The following is a 21,774-nucleotide window of genomic DNA, read 5'->3' on the forward strand; positions in this document are numbered from 1 at the left end:
AATGTAAATCTGAAATTGCTAGTGCCTTTCCCCAAGGAAAGAATCTGTTAAAACCATGTCAGTGCAGAAAAGCTTTTTTGTTTCATCTTGCCCCTGAGTCTTAGGGTTTTCAAGCCAAAATGTCCACCTGCAGCCCCACATTTTGGATCCATTAATGTTATATATGTACAATCTTAGTCATTTCTGTTATATTTTGTCTTCCTGTGCTGACCTGTCTGGTCCTCATACATGGTTTTAATCTTAGTGTATATGTTTTTTTTCATACAAAGGTATCACTAACTTCCTAGGTTGGAGTGAGAAATGTCTCATTTGCTTCCACAACACCTCGTTATACCCACCAAGATATTACTTGTTGCATTACATTACATTTACCATTTAAATTAATTCTTCACAAGACCTCTCTCTGCTTGTGAAGTTTCATTTTGTGTTTAGAGGGTAAGGATGTAGGTTAAGAAATACATCTGTCTTTTTCAAAATTATGTCCCCAGTGCTGATAACACAGAAGGTCCTAACAAAATTATTGAAAACAAATTCAGAAGTATCCTGTCTTCTCCACAGACTCCAACCATGCCCAATTGCCATAAGTGTGGATTATTTTAGTTTTTGCTCTTTGCACCCATCTTATATATGTAAGTTCTACTCTGGTAGACTTATAGGCAGCCAAGCTGGTACAACTGGACTCCGTGTTCCAGTGGTGATGCTTAGGCCAAGGCCAGAAGCTGACCCAAATATGACTCATCAAAATCCTTCCTTAGGAATCTAGAGTTAGTAGCAACAGCTTTGACTAATTACTGAACTGATTTGTTGCATGAGGAGAAATAAAGCCTTTGGAGTTAAGGCATGGTTTTCTCTCCATGTGAACAGAATAATCAAGATAGCTGAACCGTGTGGAGAAAGAGAACTGAAGCCTATGTCCTCAGAGAAGTGGAGAGAGAATGCAAAGCTGGCGTGCCATTTTGGCTTCCAACCCCTCATGGGTCAAGGCAGTACTGCTGTCCTGGAAATCCCTAGAAATACTGAGATTTCCTCAAGATGAATTCCTCCCCACCTTTCAGTTTTCATTATGTTAGAGCGGAACTATTCCTGGGTCATTCCTGTTAGATTCAGACCAAGTTACTAAGCTAACACAAAAAGGAATCATCTGAGATTTCTGTCAGTTTCACTAACTGGTTGAGTATTTAGAAATATCGATTAATTCGAGCTTTCTACTTTCCTGCAGGAAAGTACTTTTGATACTTTCTTTTCCCATAAACAACCTTGACACAGGAAAAAAAAAAGCATCTGAATGTTAAGTGGGTTAATCTCTCGCTTGAATGTAGATAAATCAGGATAGCTTTAGTTACTGATTTTGGACATTCACTTCATTTGGCAGTAACATTTGGGGGAAAAGTATTTTCAAAATCAGAATTCCTTAAGAGCAAAATGATTTACTGACATACACTTCCATAACCCTACTGATTGCATAGATTCTGGCCAAGAGATGCTACATTTTTCTTTCCACTTGACTTTGCCACATTTGAATACCAGCTAGTAGTCTACCTCGCAGGCAAGCTTTATGAATGTTGTCATAATTCGCAAAAAGGGTATTTATACTTCTGTGATGAATTTCTTCCATAATTTATAACTTTTGACATAAATTTTTAAATGTAAAGCAAAAAATAAATTTTGAGGATACTTGCTGTTTACAAACCATTTATCTTCGCTAAGATCTATTTACCAAATATGTATAATAATACAATGACATTTCCTATTCCAAGAGACATAATCATCTATTCCTTTTAACTGATTCTTTAAATATGTGAATGTCTTCAAAAATATCAGGTAACCTACCACAAAGGCCAGGGCTGAGTCAGACCAAAGCCAGGAGCCTGGAATACCACCTGAGTCCCCCAGGTGAGTAACAGGGACTCAAGCATGCTGGTTGCTGCCTGCCATATTCCCAGACACATTCAGTAGCCGGGAGCAGGATTGGAATTGGAGCAGTGGGGACTTGAACTGATGCCAGTGTACGTGTAGCAGCTTAATTCACTATGCAACAACTTTAGGCCTGAATTCACCTGACTTTATGCTAAATTGGATTCCAGGTTTCTGGAATATTATATATCCTTCTGTCGTGACTTTTACTCTTTTTTTTTTAACTTTTTTTCTTTATTTCATTTTCCTTTTTCATTTCCATGTTTTTTGTTTCATTTTGTGAAAATAAATTCTCAAGGAACTCCAAGAAAAAAATGTATATGTGTTTGAGATTCGTCAAGGTTATAATATTCTGCCTTTACACACACACACACACGCACACACACATGATGCTTTGACAAAGTGGTGATTAAAAATTGTTTTCTCATGATTTAAAAAATTATTCCTATATTTGAAAGAGGGAGGGAAGGATAGAGAGAGCTTATTCCGAGGGTTTTCACTTCCCAAATGTTTACAGCAGCCAGGGCTGGGCCAGACCCAAACCTGGGACTTGTCATGGCTTTGAGGTCCTCCGTGTAAGCGGCAGGGACACAGGTACTTCAGCCCTCACCCAGTGCCTTCCAATGTGTGCATGATCAGGGAGTGGAATTTGCAGAGTCACTGTCGCACCTAATGCCCAACTCTTGCCTTAGTTTTTACCCTCAGAGCTGCGCTGACTTCCTTCCGGTGATATTGTGATAAGTCTGTACTATCTAATCCCCTGGGCATATATGTGTTTATATTCATCCACCCACCAGTCCCACAGTGGGTCTCTTCAGGATCTCTTGTTCTACTAACTCTGAAAACTTCACACTACATTGCACAACTCCAATCCCCTTCCTCACCCCTCACCCCCCCAGGGTACACACCCACGAGTTTATTCTTTATTTAGTGAATACTTGTTGAGCCATTTCACTCTACAAAGTTGTGCCTTCTAATCAGGTCTAAAAATGTTCTTTGTATTAACATTCCCTCTGAAACTGTTGTTATTATCTTAGGTACTTTTGAATGGCTGCAACTGTTTTCTAGCATTTTTCTAAAAGCAACTTCAGGTATTCGTGGAAATTTTCATTAGCTTTATCTTCCAAACCTCTACTCCATTTGTAATTTACATGCTCTTATATGAATTTCTTAGATATCTGTTTTAAATTTTAATAGAGTTTTTAAAAACAATACTATTTCCTTGTTTGTCCTTCTCTTCTTCTAGCCAATAATTATGACTTTCTTCAATTTTTTTTCAATTCCATAAAAACTTACCATTTTCTCCTGGTTTTCTTAATTTTTTTTTTCTGTAGCATGTGGTATGTGTATTTTACAAATTTTTCATACATCTTTGGTAATCCTTTATTTATGTATTTTTAATGTATTTATTTTTATTGGAAAGACAGCTTTACAGAGCGGAGAGACAAAGATCTCCTGTCTCCGCAAGTGGCCACAAAGACCAGACTGAGCTGATCCAAAGCCAGGAGCCAGAAGCAGCTTCTAGGTCTCCAATGGGGGTGTAGGATCACAAGGCTTTGGGCCATTCTTTTTTTGTTCTTTGTTTGTTTTTTTAAGATTTATCTATTTTTATTACGAAGTCAGATATACAGAGAGGAGGAGAGACAGAGAGGAAGATCTTCCGTCCAATGATTCACTCCCCAAGTGATTGCAATGGCCAGTACTGAGCCTGGAGCCTGGAACCTCTTCCAGGTCTTCCACACGGGTGCAGGATCCCAATGCATTGGACCATCCTCAACTGCTTTCCCAGGCCACAAGCAGGGAGCTGGATGGGAAGTGGAGCTGCTGGGATTAGAAACAGCGCCCATATGGGATCCCGGGGCGTTCAAGGTGAGGACTTTAGCCGCCAGGCCACGCTGCCGGGCCCTGCTTTGGGCCATTATTTAACCATTCCCAGGTCATAAGCAGGTAACTAGATGAGAAGTTGGATACAAATCCAGAAATCTAAGTATCTCCCTCTTGGATTAATCACCCTTTTCAGAGAGAAATCTTCTAGTACCTGAACTCTCAGTTGGCAAAGGAGCAGTAGTATTTCACCCTTCAGATATAATCTCTGATTTAATTTTTGTTTCCCAAGTTCTTCTTGGTTAATATCATTGCATATGAAACCCCTGTGGGCTTACCTTTCAAAGAATAAGTCTCAGCTTTTGGTGTGGAGAAGTTGTCACCCAATAGTGTGTACTGCGAAGACATACAGGGATGTCGATTATTTTTAACTAGACTGAATCAAGCCTGATTCTAGTGTTAACTGCATCCAACTTTTAGGGAGATATACACACACAACACACACACACACACACACACACACACATTCCTTCCCATATTAGTTATTACAGCTGCAATATTTAGAAAGGAACACACAGCATTTTTTTCCACTATTCTTCACTGACAAAGCGGTTATTTGGCTTAAGAGTCACTTGTTTTTAAATTAATTTATTCATTTGAAAAGCAGAGTGACACAGATAGAGGGAGAAACAGGTCTTCCATCTGTTGGTTCACTCTGTAAACTCCGGTGAAAATCCAGGAGCTCCGCCTAGGTCTCCCACATGCGCAGCAGTGACTCCAGGGATTGGGGAATCCTTTACTGCATCCCAGATGCATTAACAGGGAACTTGGAAGGAAGCAGGCACTACACAGGACCAGAAAACAGGCATTCCAATATGGAGTGTGAACATCACACGTGGGGACTTAGTCCACAGTGTCAGAATGCCTGTCAGTGCCGCCTTCTTGGGTCCCACTACATCGGCAGGGCAGTGTGTCTGATCTAGGTCGAATGCATCAGCCTGGCATTCCATCACTTGGTTAAAATCATAGTAAGGTTAGTTTGTAATCAGATGATGATATTTTTCATAGAAGTTTTCTTTTAAAACCAGTGTTAAAGTATTTCAGTTAATACTTTATTCTTATTTATGGGGTATAATTTAATATTTAGTATTTTAGTTTTTCTTTCTTTCCCCTCATTATATATGGCCATGTTTATCTGTTTTTATTGTACAGGCAGATACACAGAGAGGAAAATCTTCCATCCGTTGATTCACTCCCCAAGTGTCCGCAACGACCAGAGCTTAGCTGATGCAAAGCCAGGAGCCTGGAACCTAGAGCCTCTTCCAGGTCTCCCATGCAGGTGCAGGGTCCCAAGGCTTTAGACCATCCTCGACTGCTTTCCCAGGCCACAAGCAGGGAGCTGGATGGGAAGCAGAGCCGCTGGGATTAGAACCAACGCTCATATGGGATCCTGGAGCATTCAAGGTGAGGACTTTAGCCGCTAGGCTGTTGCGCCGGGCGCTGTGTCACTAATACTGTACAAGTTCCTCTTCACTCTGGCTGTGCCTTGGGTGCCAGTCTATTATTGCCTTTGAGGAGCCTCCCCTTGGAGCCCTTGGCCTACCTGATGAAATTATGGCTTTCATTGCTGCTCCGAAGTTACAGAAAATTGTTTTCACCTGCCTCCTCAGTTATTTTTTCCCTGTTTTACATTCTAATCTTCTCTCAGTTCATTCACTCTCATTTTTTCTGAAATAGATCCTGAAATAACACTAGAAGCATGAATTGAAATATGAGAAAAATGAAATGGATTAATACTCTTATATCTTCAAATGCATGTGAAAATATATTTTATTATCATTGATTGATAGTTTAGTTGGAAATACAATTCTGATTTTTAAAATGCTTTTTCTTCTGGGATATTTGAAGACGCAATTTTATTGTCTTCACCACTGCTGATTTGAATCAGTCAGAAAACCCTAGAGATTCCTTACTTTTTCATTAACTTCCTCTTTTGGAATTTTATGAATACATACAATTCAACATTAATTTCAACCTAACACCAACAGGTTTTCTCCATTCTACCTGACAGAAGCCTTGTTTCGTCTGAATAACTATCCTTTGCTCACACAATATTTGAGATTACAGATCCCTTCATCTGTGTTAAAAGTGATATTTAGTTCATTCAAACTCTGCAATGTAATCTCTTCCTACTTATTGCTTATTACTTTAGAATGTGCAGGGCACCCAAAATTCTGTACAAAGGGAGAATTTCTTTGGGAAAATGTTGGACAAAGTTCTTTATTGTTCTTAAGGAAGAATTATATGAAGTCTGTTTTTCTTTCTCTAAGGAGCCCCCAGCCCCCAAGAAAGAGTTTTACATCATTTGCTTTGTCTTCCATTTTTTTACCATGATAAAAGCTACCTTTAAAATACAGCTAACTCACATAGGCATACATAACAAAGAGAATTGCATTCAAGAGGTGAAGAGGGCTCATCCTGCTAGGCTTAGTATATGCTATGCTTGGGGGCTTCCTGTTATGAGCCAATGAGCTTTCTTATTATTGATTACAATTTCTGTTACATTTTGTTATTACTGAACAAAGAAAATATCCTAACTAATCAAACATTCTTGCAAGATGAGTCTTCGCCTTTCATTGGTGTGTGTTATGGGCTGAAGAAGAGGGTCAGAACATGTGAATAGGTAGTAGGGATTTTCATTCTCCCAAATTATGTAGTCACATCTTCCGCTTTGATCAGCAGCATCAGTTCCACACCTTTGGTACATGTCGGTTCCAAACCCCTTACTTTCCTAGATGTGTAATATACACATGTTGTGGGCTGAGGAGTTGATTAGCACTCCTTAAACTGAGCTCTACAGGAAATGGGCTTTCTGCTAAAAGCACCTGGTCTAATCAGACTCATTGGCATCCTATTGTTCTGTTAAAGGGCTTGGGGAAAAAGAGTATATAAGGAGTAATAAAGGGAGGCTTGAGAGAGACTTCCACTATCCCTGGTCTCAGTGTAGGTTCTTGATCCCCAGACCTTCCCCGTGTCACCGGCTCAGCTGGCCGCGACATGCACACTGTAGCATTATCATGGTGCCAGAAACAGAGTTGCTGTGTTCAAATATTGGCACTACCACTTCTTAGCTAGGTGCTTTTTCATCTTAATAAATGTTTGTATGTTTTGGTTGTACTCACAGTGGCCTCTACATAGTTGGCCAGAACAGTGGCCAGAACATAGTTGCATTACATGAATTAGCGTTTGTAAAGTGCTTGGCATGTAAATTGGGCTATATCATTGCTACCTATTGAAGTTACTCAGAATCTTTTGCCACATATTCTTGTGGCAACAGGCCCTAATTTTTTCAAGATTTTAATTCCAAGTACCTAATTTTATGAATTGGGTATGATTGTGATGCAGTTCAGACCAGTAAAATGTCTACTGAAAAAGTCCTCTTGGGAAACTTAGGTGTTTTCAAAAGCCAGCATCTTCTCTTCTTGGTCACTTACTTGTTAGCTGGAATGGAACATAATGCTTAGCTAAAAAAAAAGTCTATATATTTAAAGATGTATTTATTTTGATTTGAAACCCAAATTTACAGAGAGAAGAAAAGGCAGAGAATGATCTTCCCTCTGCTGGTTCACTGCCTAAATGGCTGCAGTGGCAGAGTCGAGCAGATCTGAAGCCTAGAGCCTGGAGCCTCTTCCAGATCACCTGTGAGCGTGCAGTGTCCCAAGGATGTTTGCCATCCTCTGCTGCTTTGTAAGGTGATAAGCAGAGATCTATATCAGCAGTGGATGGAGCAGCCTGCACATGACCCAGGGTCAATATGGGATGACAGCACTGCAGGTGGTGGGGTAGCGTGATAAGGCACTGTACCAATCCCACAAAAGTCCATCTTGTAGTCATAAGATCAAAGTCTATATGCTTTGGATCTGCATACTCTGTGAAGGCGGACAACACCTGTTTAGTTTAGTAATGTATTTGGATTTCCTTTACAACCAAATGCAATCTCAACTACTAACGGAGGAACTTTTCATAGTGCTGGGTGGTGCTCTCTGTCAAAATTCTGGTTGGAAGAGGTCTGTGTTTTTATTGTACTTTCTATTTCAACAGATGTCTTCCTCCCTCTGTATTTCATAAACTACACAATAATTAATTTATGTAAAATAAAATGGTTTCTTTCCACCCTTCTCGTTCTTAATGGGTAATTTCTATTATTGTCTTTCTCTAAAACAAAGATTAATAACAGGATACTGCAATAAATGTTTTCAGGCACAATGCAATAGGATTTTTTTAATGAAGTATGTAGACATAATACATAAGGATTTTTGAGGATTCTAGAGACGTGAAGAGAACATGTCCCTGTTAAGGGTATTTATATGCAATTAAAAGAAGTACTTTGCTTCTTAAAGAAAATAGACCTGTAGGCCCAATCTAATTATAGGATGCACATTTGCAAACTCTGATTATGATTTTAATATGCAGATGGGGAAATACTCACATAAATACTGAGCTACAGTGTGTGTTCTCTCCAAAGCACTCACAGTGACAACAAGCAATAGTAAATTAAGAACCTTTAAAGTTACTTATGTGCTAGCTAAAATATTTCCACTTATTTTCATCTGAATAGCTTTTCTCTTTTCAGTTTTTTGGTTAAAGTAGAAGATAACACATAAGTTCCAAAATTGTATTCAACAGACAAAACAAACAAACAAAAAAACATCTTTATGTGGAATGCTATGACTTTGGAAGAAAACCAACTACAGACAAATATAACCAAATGTGAGTAGATGTAAGTAGTTACAAGTGACTTGTGTGCATATTTCCCACACTCATCTATCCTCAGTTTCTTAACAAATAAGAATTATATACATGTCTATAAATAAGTATAAATAAGTTTAATGTATAAAGATATTTCAGAAAGCTTGTGGAAATTACCTAAAAAAACTGGGACAGGCATTGTGACTGCTGCCTGTGACACTAGTGACCAACATGAGCATGAGTTCAAGTCTTGGCTGATCCACTTCCAATCCAAATTCCTGTTCACACACCTGGGAAAGTGGCAGGGAATTTCCCAAATACATGAACCTTTGAATCCTTGCAGGAGACCTGGAAGAACCTCCTGGTTTCTAGACTCCAGCCTGGCCCAGTCTTGGTTATTGCAGTCATTTGGAAAGCAAACCAATGAATAGAGAATGAGTGTGCCTGTGTGTGTAACTCTTTTTCAAATTAAAAAAAATCTTTAGAACTACATATGCATGTCAAAATTTTGCAGTAAGATAAACATTTAATTCTGCTTTTCATGGGTGTTTTGAAATAATCTTATGTTTAGGTGTTCCATTATAATAATGGCTTTGAGTTTTGGAAACTTTCTGAAACTCTCACAAGACAGTTGTTACTAGTGGTACTCAGTTTTTACATTTAACCAGCCTGCATTCTGCCTTGCTGTAAGACTGCCTGGATTGAATCAATGAGATATCCGACTTAGACACTCAGATCCCTAGCAATGGAAAAAGAAGGGCTGCTGGGCAGTTCTGTTGGATAGTAGACTCTTCAGTGCTACATATTTATCTCTGTTCAGAGAAAAGTTTGACCAGTGAAGAAACTAAGGTTCAAAATGAAAAAGTGAAGAAACTGGAATTCTAGCCATGCACTGTCTAATTAGAAAACTGATGGAGATTTCCTCCTGCCGCTCAAGCTCCCGTAAGAGCCAGCAGTTAAGAAATCTGGGCTGTTAATCAAGTGGACAGTGGACTACACTGAAAACCAGGAAGCTAGGTTTCTAGTTTAGACTTGTCCACTTAGGGAGTTTTATTGATCACCACGCAGTTTCATTTGCGTTAGTGATCATTAAATTTTTTCCAGGTTTTTAATTAGTTTGTCTGTCTATTTCTCAGTGTTATTTTTAAGTGCTGTATCTTAGACTATGAATTGCTGGGGAGGGATTGGGAACTTTGTTTAAATATTTGATTTATGTAGTGCTTACACACTAAGACCTTTAAAGTATTCTTGATAATGTTGACAATTTGTCAAATTTTTAAATTATATTGTCCTTATTATATTTCTTCTGTAGTTTAATATGATGAACTTCTTGCAGGAAAGACCCAAATACTCATGTCCTTGGAACAAGTTCCTTTGAAAATTCCCTACCGAGATGTCTGGATAGAAGAATGTGACCTGTAATCATGTATTTGGCAGTTGTAGAAAATATAGCCTAAATTTAATCCAGTCCAGGGGGTGCCTTTAGATTTTCATAATACAGATAGATGCTTGTTAAAATATTTGGCAAAAGTGTTTTTTTTTTTTTTAATATTGAAGATCAGTGGGAATTAAGCTCATGACCAGGTATTTCTGTGTGCATGACTGCAAGGTCTCATTTAAATATTTTCTTGCTAATAAACAGTTAATTTCTAGAGACTCAAATAAATAGGATCAATAATATATTGTGTTTCAACTAAATTCGAAAATCGATTTCTGACATACTTAACTTTCTAAAAAATCTGCTTTGTCACATTGCAACACTACATCCTGTTGCCTTTTCCCAGAATGATAGGAAACTGTCCAACTGTTGATGACTGAAAGAGGAAAATACTTCTCTATGATCATTTTCTTTCCTCAAAACCTCACTTCATTTATGTGAACTGCTTATATAATATCAGAAAATGAAGAAGTGTTTCTTATTTTTTTAAAATAATTAAAAAATGTTTATTAGCATGTAGTGACTTCATATATTTATGGGGTATAGTGTGATATTTCAACACACATACACAGTATCTCCTGGTCATATCAATATTTAGCATTTTCATTTTCTTATTGTTCCTTTATGTTTGGAACACTTTTAAAGATCATTTCTATGGTCTCTACTTTTGTAATGATGAGCTAAAAATCCCCTTTCCAAAGCGTTATGACAAGACCCAGGATTTCTATGTAAGATACCATCCTGGTGTTTGAATTCTTATCTCTAATCATCAGTCAAGGCATTCATGTGTGTATGTCTGCTATACACTTGGTCACTCTTCTCTGGACTAGATTTACTACTTGGAAAACTAGCCAAAAATCGAATCTGATTATGGTGTAATTTCTTTTTTTTTTTTTTTTTTTTTTTTTGCCATTGTAGCCCAAATGCTACAAATAGTCATTTTTCCTAAAAGCAAACAACTTTGTGATGACCAATCATTTCTGCTTTATACCATTGATTATTATAATTATAATTTTACATTTTAACAACTGCATGAATTGGAAACACTTATAGAAATCAATACATAAGGAAATTAGAATTAATTTGGGGTTTGCAGTCTTAAAGAGGGAGATAGTACTGACTAGACTTCCAAGTATACTGATGTCTTCTCCCTCATTCATTCATTGCTCAGGTATGCTCTCTGCATGTTTATAATGCGCTTCCCCCTATGCAGTTACAGCAAGAAACAAGATGACAATATTTGCTTACTGCTCCCCTGGGATAGAAGGTGTTCTAAAGAAGAAACAACAGAAAGGTGAGCAAAAGGGGAACTGATGTTAAATTTTGATTGTTCAGATACTTGGCTCCAGGCCAACCCTGTTTTTCTCATCGTGACATGTGAGAGTAAACAAAGTCAAGTGTGTGCTTTACAGCAAAAGCAAACAAAGCAACCCCTATCTCTTAACTTTTTATCCACAACCATTATTTCTCTCTGGAAACACTTCAACAGTTTCAGTAACACAATCTGATTACAAGTATAGTTCCTTTAGCAATATCTGGGACTTAAACGTGCATTAATTTCTCTTCAGCAAAGCTACAGGTTTACGGTTCACCACGTTGTAAATAATACGGAAGGTTCATCTTTGTCAAGTAAATACAAAATATCAATAAGCCCTGGAAATGATGAAGCTATCGATTTTAATTAAATGAATGCTTCAATGACTTTTTATGATTCTTATTCTTTTAATATTTATCTAAGCCTAAGATTTCTTAACAATGTGAAATAATTTCACAGTGGAAGGCTTAGATGACACCATGATTTTATATAAGCGAAACAGAGAAGAAGTCTTTCCAAGGAAAATTTTTTGGTTTTATTTATTATTTATTTGTTTGTTTGTTTAATTGACATAATGACGAGATTGGGAACACAGATCTTCTTCATCTGCTAATTCCTATCTGTGGCAGCCAGGGTTAAGCCAGGCCTAGGTGAGGAGCTAAGCAGTGCATCTAAAATTTGACTTCAGTTGCAGGGACCCACTTCCTGAAAGCATTACCTTCTGACTCCCTAGCATAGGATACCGGATCAGAAACAAAGTGGTTGGGACTTGAACCAGGCATGCCAATGTTGGATGCAGGTGCACCAAGTGGTATTAACTCACTGCACCACAACGCCTCCAGGCAACCTTCTCAAAAGTGTGTTCTGCTCGTGTGATTATCTTTCTTCTGTCATAGACAGATGATAGCGAATATGTGGAACTTAGTGAGACAAACCAAAATCAGTATTTATCAGAAAAAAAAAAGATTATTTACTGGAAAGTGAAAGTGACACAGAAAGAGGGTGGTAGAGAGAGAAACTAAGGAAGCTTACGCTCAGTGACTCACTCCTCAAATGTCCACAGCAACTACGACAACCTGGCTGCAGCCAGGAGAGAACTCCATCCAAGTCTCCCACGTGACTGGCAGGGATTCAAGTATTTGGGCCTACCTAGGTGCATTAGTAAGAAGCTAAATCAGCAGTGAAAGGAAACGGACTCCCAGTGTGGGTTTTGTGCATTCAGAGCAGTGGCTTAACCCTTATGCCAAGGATACTCCAATACAACTGTGTGCTGCACTTTAACTTAAGAATAACCATATTCTACAAAGAGTAAGGGATACAAATTTGACTTCTAGTATAAGAGTCTTGATCTCACTCATGGAAAGATCAATAGAAGCTACTGCCAACTATGTAAATACATAGCTTAAGGAAAGTCTTAGCGAGAATATTCTTGATTTAGATGTTATTCTGTGATATGAATTGAATTGTCTTTCTCCCTATTTTGTATGTGGAGATCCTAACCCCAATACTACAAAATGTGAGGGGGAAGTTTAGTGGCAAACCCACACAGCAAAACTCTTATGTCAAAATGAAGGCAGTTGGGGTAATAATTTTACAAGTCAAAGAAATCTACAGCCATGCCCCAAACACCAGAAGCCAGCAGAGGGGAGTGGACACATTCTTCCTTACTGTCCCGAAAGGAGCCAAGCCACCAACACTGTGGTCTCAGTCATTTTGCCTCCAGAATTGTGAAGCCATTTATTTCTTGTTTTATGTATATAAATGTCAGTATTATGTCTTTATTATTATTTTTAAGATTTTTAAAAATTTTATCCATTTGACAGGCAGAGTTACAAAGAGAGTAGGGGAGAGAGAGAATAAGCTTCCATGGGCTGGCTCACTCTCCACATGGTTTCCATGGCCAGGGCTGGGCCAGATTGAAGTCCAGAGCCAGGAACTTATTCTGGGTTTCCTCCGTGGGTGCAGGGGCCCAAGCACTTGGACCATCTTTGAATTCTTTTCCAGGTGCTAGCAGAAAGCTGATTCAGAAGAGAAGCAGCTGGGGTTTGAACCCATGACCATTTGGTGGTGGAGAAAGCCAATGCATTTCTGTGTCATAGCTACCTGATGTCTCTTTTTCCTTCCCTTCGCCTCCCCTACAACCTTTCCTCCCATGTCTCCCACCTCTTCCTTTATCTCCTTCTTGTGCTTCTCTCCTGTAATACTATATTCATTATATTCTTTACTACTTTACTGTCAAAGTAGCTCTTGTCTTTTGTCTGATTTTATGACTAGCTGTGATTCCAACTATTAGAAATAACAATAATATTGATAAGTGAGGGTTTTTGCTTTGTTTTCTTCTTTTTTATTACTCATTATCTAATTTTCTTACTGATAAGTTCTGATTCACGTGGGATGATTGAAGAATGAAGGAAGTATTTTTCACGTTAGAAAGAGTAATTGCATTATTTTATTAAATATTTTTAACAATCTGCTGAGGATTTTAGCGTTGAGTTTAAAGATTCTAGTATTTCTTACTCTAAATAGAAAGAAATGAGTTATTGTCTCGGCAGAATCCAAAATTAAGAGAGCTTCGCATAGATAGCATGCAATGAGTGAACTGCTACTCAGGCTGAGAATGCAACAAAAACTTTATTAAAAACCATTACTTACACTGACTTACAAGGAACTACTGTGCACCTGTAGTTCGTTTCTAGTTAGAGTTAGAATGTTTCATATCCCTGGCATATCTATTATTAGCTGCATTTCAAAGTATTACAGAGAAGAAGTAAGTTCAGGGAAGAATTAGCTTACAAGCAGAAATGAAAGAGAGTTCAAAACTTCAGAATCATTCAGGGTTGGAAAGCTTAACTGCTGATGGAATTTAAACTAAAAAGACTGAGTGACAAGACAGAGTTGAAAATTTCGCAGTTGAGTAAAATTACCGAGGAAAAAGAGTGGCTGGATCTCAATTGTTCAGCAAATTCAGTGGAGATGTGAGTTAAATAAAACCTAAACAAAGATTTTGAATTCTCTGTACCTATCCTTCTAACAAAAGGAATCTTAAGGCCATCATAGCTCATGTCAAGCTACTTTATATTCTGCATTATGATTCCACAACAGTTTTCAATCCAGGCAAAAGATGATTCAACGTAAATCAAAATGCAGCTAAGCAATACACCCTAATTTGACATCCCAATGTGAGAGCTGTCTCCCAAATGACTCTGGATCATACCTGTTTCAATACATACAGTTCTTTGCTCTTGAGAGCTTTTTTTCTCAAAGCATAGACAGGCCAAAAAACACTATAATTTCTACAGAACTCAATAGATTTTATTTTTAAGAGATGTATACTTATTTGGAAGAGAGAGAGAGAGAGAAAATTTGCATCTGCTGGCTCACTCCCCAAATTCCCACAATAGCCAAAGGTGAGGCAGGTAAAAGCCAGGAGCCTGGAACTCCATCAGAGTTTCCCATACAAATGGCAAGTGCTTTGGCCATAACCTACTGCTTTCCTATTAGCAGGAAGCTAGAGCAGAAGTGGAGGAATAGCATCAAACTGATACATATGGGATATAAAACATCACAATTACAGCTTAACCTTGACAACACCCACTCAATAGCTGATTTAACGGGGATTTTATCATGTAGCCAGAGGGTGTCCAATACACACAGGTCTATTTAATGTTTATCTATATGACAATTCACATGGGTTTTTTTCATTCTCATAATAGGGACTCATCTCACCAGGTGTTTTTTTTTTTTTTCTTAGATCCGGGAATGCAGATTGAGATACTAATATCCAAATGGAAATTCAGGTCAAGAAAACCATCAACCTCAATATTCCTCCCTAATGGTCACTGGTTTGGTATCTGTTTTGCCTTGCTCTTCCATAGTATTTTCTGTGACATGTGAAATGTAAGGAGAAGTTAAGAATTATGCCAAAGTTACAACTAGTGACATATTTAACTTTTGCCATGTAGATCAATGTAACTATCATACTTTTCTTCTCATTAGTTACAGGCATAGGCCCAGCTTGCTTGTTTTCATTTTGGAATGTTGGCCTTTTCCAAGCTGATTTATGAGACTCTTTATAGATGATGAAAGGGGAACTCTCTGCATGTGTCACTTTTCTTTGTTCCCTTTTTCCCTTCGACTTTGTTCTTAATACATTTGGCTTTCCTTTGTGTTTTTGTCTAAAAAGTCTTTCCTGTTCTAAGATTATTTTTAATGCCTGCTTTTAATTTTACTATTTTTTTATTTATTTTTTTTTTTTACTATTTTTTCATTTGAGAAGGATAAAGACAGAACACCAACCCACGGACTCACTCCTCAAGTAGCACAATGGCCAAGGGTGAGTTAGGTGGGGAGGAGAGGGATGACCGGGAATGCCGAACACAATCCAGAGTTCCCATTGGATGACAGGAACCTGACCACTTGATAGCACATCCCCGCCCCCTAGAGTCTACACGAGCTGGAGCTGGAGTCAGGAGCCAGACTCAGGGACCTGAATACTCTGTAATAACATGTAGGGGTCCTAATAGGTGAGAAACTATCCACTCCTGTTCTTTTTCACTTAAATCTTTTAACCATCTGAACTTAATTGTTGTATAAATCAAGAGACCAAATTCCAAATGTCTAAGTGGTCATTTTGGCAGTGTATTTTGTATAGCTATCTTATTTTCTGTCCTCTGCTAACCTATTATTTTCCTATTTATTTCCCATTTGTATTTATTTCTGCTTCTTCAATCCTTATTCTGTTTTATCTTTCCTTATTTAAAGTATATTCTAAAGTAAATCTCATTCATTGTCTTGCTTTGCTGCCCTAATGGAATTATTCTTTATTTTGATGCTGTCACTTTACCTGCCTTGGATTTTGATTTACCCAACATTCTACTGTTTCTTCCTGAAATATCTTGTCTACTTCTGTGCTTTGAAATAATATACATTTGTAAAGAGTTCTCTGAAAGAGAGAGCGAGCCTCTTCCATCCACTAGTTGATTCCTCAAATGCCCATAACCTCTAGAGCTGGTGCCAGATTTTATTTTTATTGGAAAGTTAGATATACAGAGAGGAGGAGAGACAGAGAGAAAGATCTTCCATCCGATGATTCACTCCCCAAGTGACCACAACGGCCAGTGCTATGCTGATCCAAAGCCAGGATCCAGGAACTTCTTCCAGGTCTCCCACACAGGTGCAGGGTCCCAAGCCTTTGGGCCGTCCTCAACTGCTTTCCCAGGCCACAAGCAGGGAGCTGGATGGGAAGTGGAGCTGCCAGGATTAGAACCGGCCTCCATATGGAATCCCAGTGCATTCAAGGCGAGGACTTTAGCTGCTAGGCCACGCCGCCGGGCCCAACACCCCTAATATTTTTAAGATTGATCCTTGTTGTTGATTTTCAGAGTTTTTGTTTCACTGAGATAATTACTTTTAATCCACCAAGCTTCCTGAGTCTGTAAATATATAGCTTTCCTAAAATGTAGGAAGATTTTGATCATTATTTATTCAACTATTTTCCTAGCCTTACTGTCCTTCTCCATATGCTTTTGGACTCCATTTTCAAATAAAAATTTTGACATTTTTCCCACTGATATTGTGTTGAATTTTTTAAAAGAATGATTGCTCTTTGCATATTGAAATAGATCATGTCTATTGACATACCCATATTCAGAGATTCAGCATTCTGTTTACTCTGTTACATAGTTACAATCATCTAGTTAATTTTTTTATTCCAGGTTTTTTATTTCAGGTGCTTCATCTAGAATTTCTACTTGGTTCTTAAAAGCTTCTCTATTGGGATTTCCTACTTTTTCATTTGAGCATACTTCTTTTTACCTTACTGAATATACTTACAATGATTGCTTAAGGAGTTTGTCAGTTAATTGAAATAATTTAAATATTTTGGATTGAATCTACATTAATTTTATTTTCTCTTGCAAAAAATGGTTTCTTCAAAAACCAAGACTTTTTAAGCTCTGGACATTAGGAATGATAATTTGTGAAGGCTCTACATTCTGTTGTATTTCTGTCAACAGTCCTTACCATTCAGTTTCAATAGACAATTTTCTTGGTAAAACCACAAATCCAACCTCTGACAGCAACTCCAACCTCCTTTCAATTTCCTTTTTATTTTTTAAATCCAGTTATCAGGCTGCTTGCAGTGTACCTTGTGTTTAAGTGGCTCAAGATCAGAAAGTGGCTTACTCATGAATTTGTCTCATCTCTCATTCCTTTCCACTTTCCTCCGCTTTCCTTTCCATCAGCTGTGATTGTGTTCTGTTGCCTGGTTCCTCCAGCTGTATATATTCAGTCCTAGTTTTGCCAGAGCCTGTTTCACTTACCACAAACTGAAGATATGAAATCAGGTATATGGCAATCCCTTTTTCAACTTTGGAGTCACCTTCAGAAGCCATATGCCTTGCTTCTCTGTTTAGAACCTCTGCATAGATCAGTTAGGCTAACGGTTGTCCAGAGTTTACAACCAGTCTATGTCATGATCAGACACATTGGAGCAGAGTTCCTATCATTTATTTATCTACCTCATTATTGTATCCTTGGGATAGAAGTTATGATTCTTTTTACTGACTTGTCCAAAAGAACCATGTTTGGCATATAATTAATGTCCAATTTATGTTTGTGAGAAGAATAAATGTAATACAAGGAACTTAATAGCAGCTGTAACTAAAGATAAGACAGAAATGTATGGAGAAAATAGGAAACGTCACTGAAAGATGTAAATGTTTCATGCATGAGAAAAATCAATATCAAAGGTGTGTTAATTATTGCTGTGAATTAATCCACAAAAGCAATGAGAATATGTTTAAAATTTAAACTCATATTTTTCATGGACATAGAAAAAGCTGAATCTGGGCTCAGTGCAGTAGCCTAGTGGCTAAATCTTAGCCTTGCATGTGCCAGGATGCCATATGGGCACCAGTTCATATCCCAGCTGCTCCGCTTCCCATCCAGATCCCTGTTTGTGCCCTGGGAAAGTAGTAGAAGACGGCCCAAAGCCTTGAGACCTTGCACTCATTCGGAAGAACCAGAAGAAGCTCCTGGCTTCTGGCTTTGAATAGGGTCATCTCCGGCCATTGCAGCCACTTGGAGAGTGACCCAGTAGATAGAAGATCTTTTTCTCTGTCTCTCCTTCTCTATGCAAATTTTTTAATAAAAATAAATAAAAATCATAAAAACAGAAAAGCTGAATGTCCAAATTTCCAAGGAAGTACAGAAGACCAAGAAAACCACAAGTTTTTGGAAATGAAAAACTGACAATCAAATGACTTACTACAAAGCCAAATAAATCTTTCAGTGTGCTTGTGTATTTTATTTTTTTTAACAAGGCTAGACAATAATGCCAATGGAACAGAAGATGAAGACAAGAAGCAGAGCCACAAATTAATATTTCATATCTAGCAACTAACATGCAAATTCCATGGATTATTTATTAATCCATGTTCCAAAAATTAGTTGATATAAAAATTGTATTTTATCTCTTGATACCACCATGTGAATTTTAGAAAACCAAAATGTTACTACATAAACCAATTTAGATGCCTAAAACAAAATAATTATTAATATTTATAGGACTTATTGGCCAAAAGTTTCTTTCGTGTTGTTTTATTTTTCATGATATAGTTCCATAGGCACAGGGATTCCCGCTCTCCACTTCCATTCCCCTCCAATGTTTCCCCCCATATTATTACAATAGTAAAGTCCATCAGCAACAGATACAAGTCCAACATTCTACTGTCTAAGTGTATCACAGTATTGTAGGCGTAGATAATGGTAGGAAGTCTAGAAACCACAACCAGAAATCTCAAAGAGAGGCTATAATTTTCTCTTCTCAACGTTCAAAATCACTGCATGTTGAAAGAAAATTCCAGACTATTTACAGTATAGACAGTCAAAAGGGGATTTAAAATACAGATATCCCATGTGCTGCCTTACTCCCCGCCTTCACAACCAAGGTCAAAACCATATCCAACCCTTAAAAACAAATGTGTCACATTATGCAATGAAATTAATAATAATAAAAAAATTGCACAAAAAAAAACCAAAAAAACCATATCCAAGAACTCAAGTCAGATCTCCTTTTTGATTGGCAGTGACGAAGATCCTTGAGCCATTTTTCTGTTGATCCTCACTCTGCGCACCAGTAGAAGGCTGAACTGGAGAGCAGAGCTGACACTCAAAGCCAAGCACTTCAGTGTTAGATATCGAGCTCCAAGCAGTGGCCTCAAGTATCTGTCCCTTAGAATGGGATTTTTAACTTGATAATATTACTAGAAGTCAATAAAAAAACCTGATTTAAAATGAAGGAAAGTATATGATGAAAAAATCTCATAGAAAAATTAATGCCATTGAAGAGAACGGTGACTGATAAACTTTTTAAAAGGTAGAAATTGGGGTTTTATGCTTTTTAAATGTGTGGTATTCATCATGTTGGTAAACTTAAATTCTGAGAGTACCAAGTAGTGGCATACTAACAGAGAAACGAGAACTCACATCCTGTTAATTAGGAAATAATTAACGTTAGTTAAATCAAAAAATTTAAATAGCAAGTAATTTTGAACATGTGCAAACTGGAAAACTTAGAAATACAGAAAAAATTCCTACCACACATACAGACACAAATGTAAAAACTGTATATATGTTCTTGTGATACCTCAGATTTATAGTAACCTGAAAGCTTCTAAGCATGAAATTATAAACAAAATGTAGTATTCTTATACAAAAAATATTTAAAGATGTCAGACAATCAGATATGTGCTACAAGACACGTGTAAGAACATACTAAGTAAAGCTTTAGATAGATATATGAAACATGGTATCATGTGTATGTACACTTAAACATCAAAAACATATTCATATATACATATTCTTGTGGTACTTTACAAGTCGAAAATATATACAAAGTTTCATTAGAATGATTAGTGTCAAATTCAAAGTAGTAGTTAACAGTGGAAAGTGATGTGAATGATATGAAAATGCAAATTCAGAGTATAGTAGGTTATTTCTTAAATAGATGGTGTGTATATGTGAATGTTCATCATATTGCTATCCATTTTTATATTAAAATATTTAATGTAAAAACGAGGATAAAATACATTCATGATGGTGTTTTTGAGCAATTAGTGAGGTAATAAATGTTAAGATCTTTGTTTAAATGATCATCTAGGAGACAGGGATAGGCTTCCTATCAAATAATAAACAGCAGTTAGATTTTCTCATGAAAAAATATTATAGTATGTAGTGATATTACTGTGGAAAACATCAAAAATATAATAAGTGATGCCTTTATTAAAATGCATAATATTGTTGGCATAAAAACCAGCTCAAATAAATAGAAAGATAAACTAGACCGTAAATAAGATTGAAATTTGTAGAGATGTCCCTCCTTTAAATATCAATTTATATGTTAATCATATGATACACAAAATTTGAAAGCAAATCGCTAAGAGGGAAGTATATCTTTAAATAATTTTGGTAAAGGGATCATATTTTAATAATGAAAATGTGTTAAAATCAATATGAAAAAATTCATACCGCAGACTAAACATACAAAGGAAGTAAGCTGGTAATCACAAATGCTACAAAACAAATAGACAACAGACACACAAAAGACTCAATCATACTAACAGTTGAACTTTTAATAGCAATGTATTTCATACCATCAAATTAGCAAGGATGTTTAATGCTTTAATAATATTCCTTTGAGCAGGCTTGCTCAGTGGTGGCAAGATCATAATATTCCTCCACTGATAGCAATCTTAAAATACTGCCAAAATGCTAATTATCTATCTATCTATCTATCTATGTATCTCTAAATTTGAGTGCAACAGAAAATGTTCAGTACCAAGTGTGAGAAACATTTTCACTTGAGAAATAATTATTCTGGAAAGGATTAAGTAAGAATCCCACTTCACTGGGCAGTAATTTCAAGTTTGTGACCTTGTCTGGGGACACTGCACAGCTCACCTAGTTCAGGTAGCCAAAGAGCACAGGCTGAGTCACTCGACATGACAGATGATACCTGCAGAGTTCAGAGATGTGGAGGACTCGTAAATATTGTACTCTGAAACTTGAAATTGTGCTCCCTTCCCCAATGGATGGGTCAGATGCTTACAACCTATAGTCATTCCATGTTTAAACTCTACTTAAAACTATATCCATATATATATAATCATATATATACACATATATACATATATACACACATATATACATATATATACATATGTGTATACACATACATATATTATGTTCTCATTCTTGTAAGAAAATTATTAAAGATAGGAAAGAAGTAAGACAGAAAAGGGAGGGGCTATACCTACACTTCAGGTGGTAACTGTCCTCTTTGGTTCTTGCCCCAAGAAGACATGAATAATTCTTACTGAATCTGTATCCGCAGCTTCGCATGTAAGTCTGTCTGTTCTTTCCTACCACAGGTCTTTCTGAAAACATCTCAAGATATCATCTAGATTGTCTTTTCCCACAAGCCTCTATGCTGTTGAAGATCTCCATGAATTTATTTTGATGGATATTGGTAAGT

At 37.1% G+C, this 21,774-nt stretch overlaps 1 long non-coding RNA gene across 1 annotated transcript; it reads left to right on the plus strand.

Annotated features, from left to right (window-relative positions):
- The first annotated feature begins 11,153 nt into the window (after nucleotides 1-11,153).
- Nucleotides 11,154-21,774, plus strand: LOC131481087 (uncharacterized). The gene is made up of 3 exons (XR_009246022.1): nucleotides 11,154-11,219; nucleotides 14,992-15,037; nucleotides 21,671-21,774. It is a non-coding gene; the product is annotated as an uncharacterized LOC131481087 (long non-coding RNA).

The sequence above is a fragment of the Ochotona princeps genome, chromosome 9 (assembly GCF_030435755.1).
Source record: "Ochotona princeps isolate mOchPri1 chromosome 9, mOchPri1.hap1, whole genome shotgun sequence".
Taxonomy (NCBI): Eukaryota; Metazoa; Chordata; class Mammalia; order Lagomorpha; family Ochotonidae; genus Ochotona; species Ochotona princeps.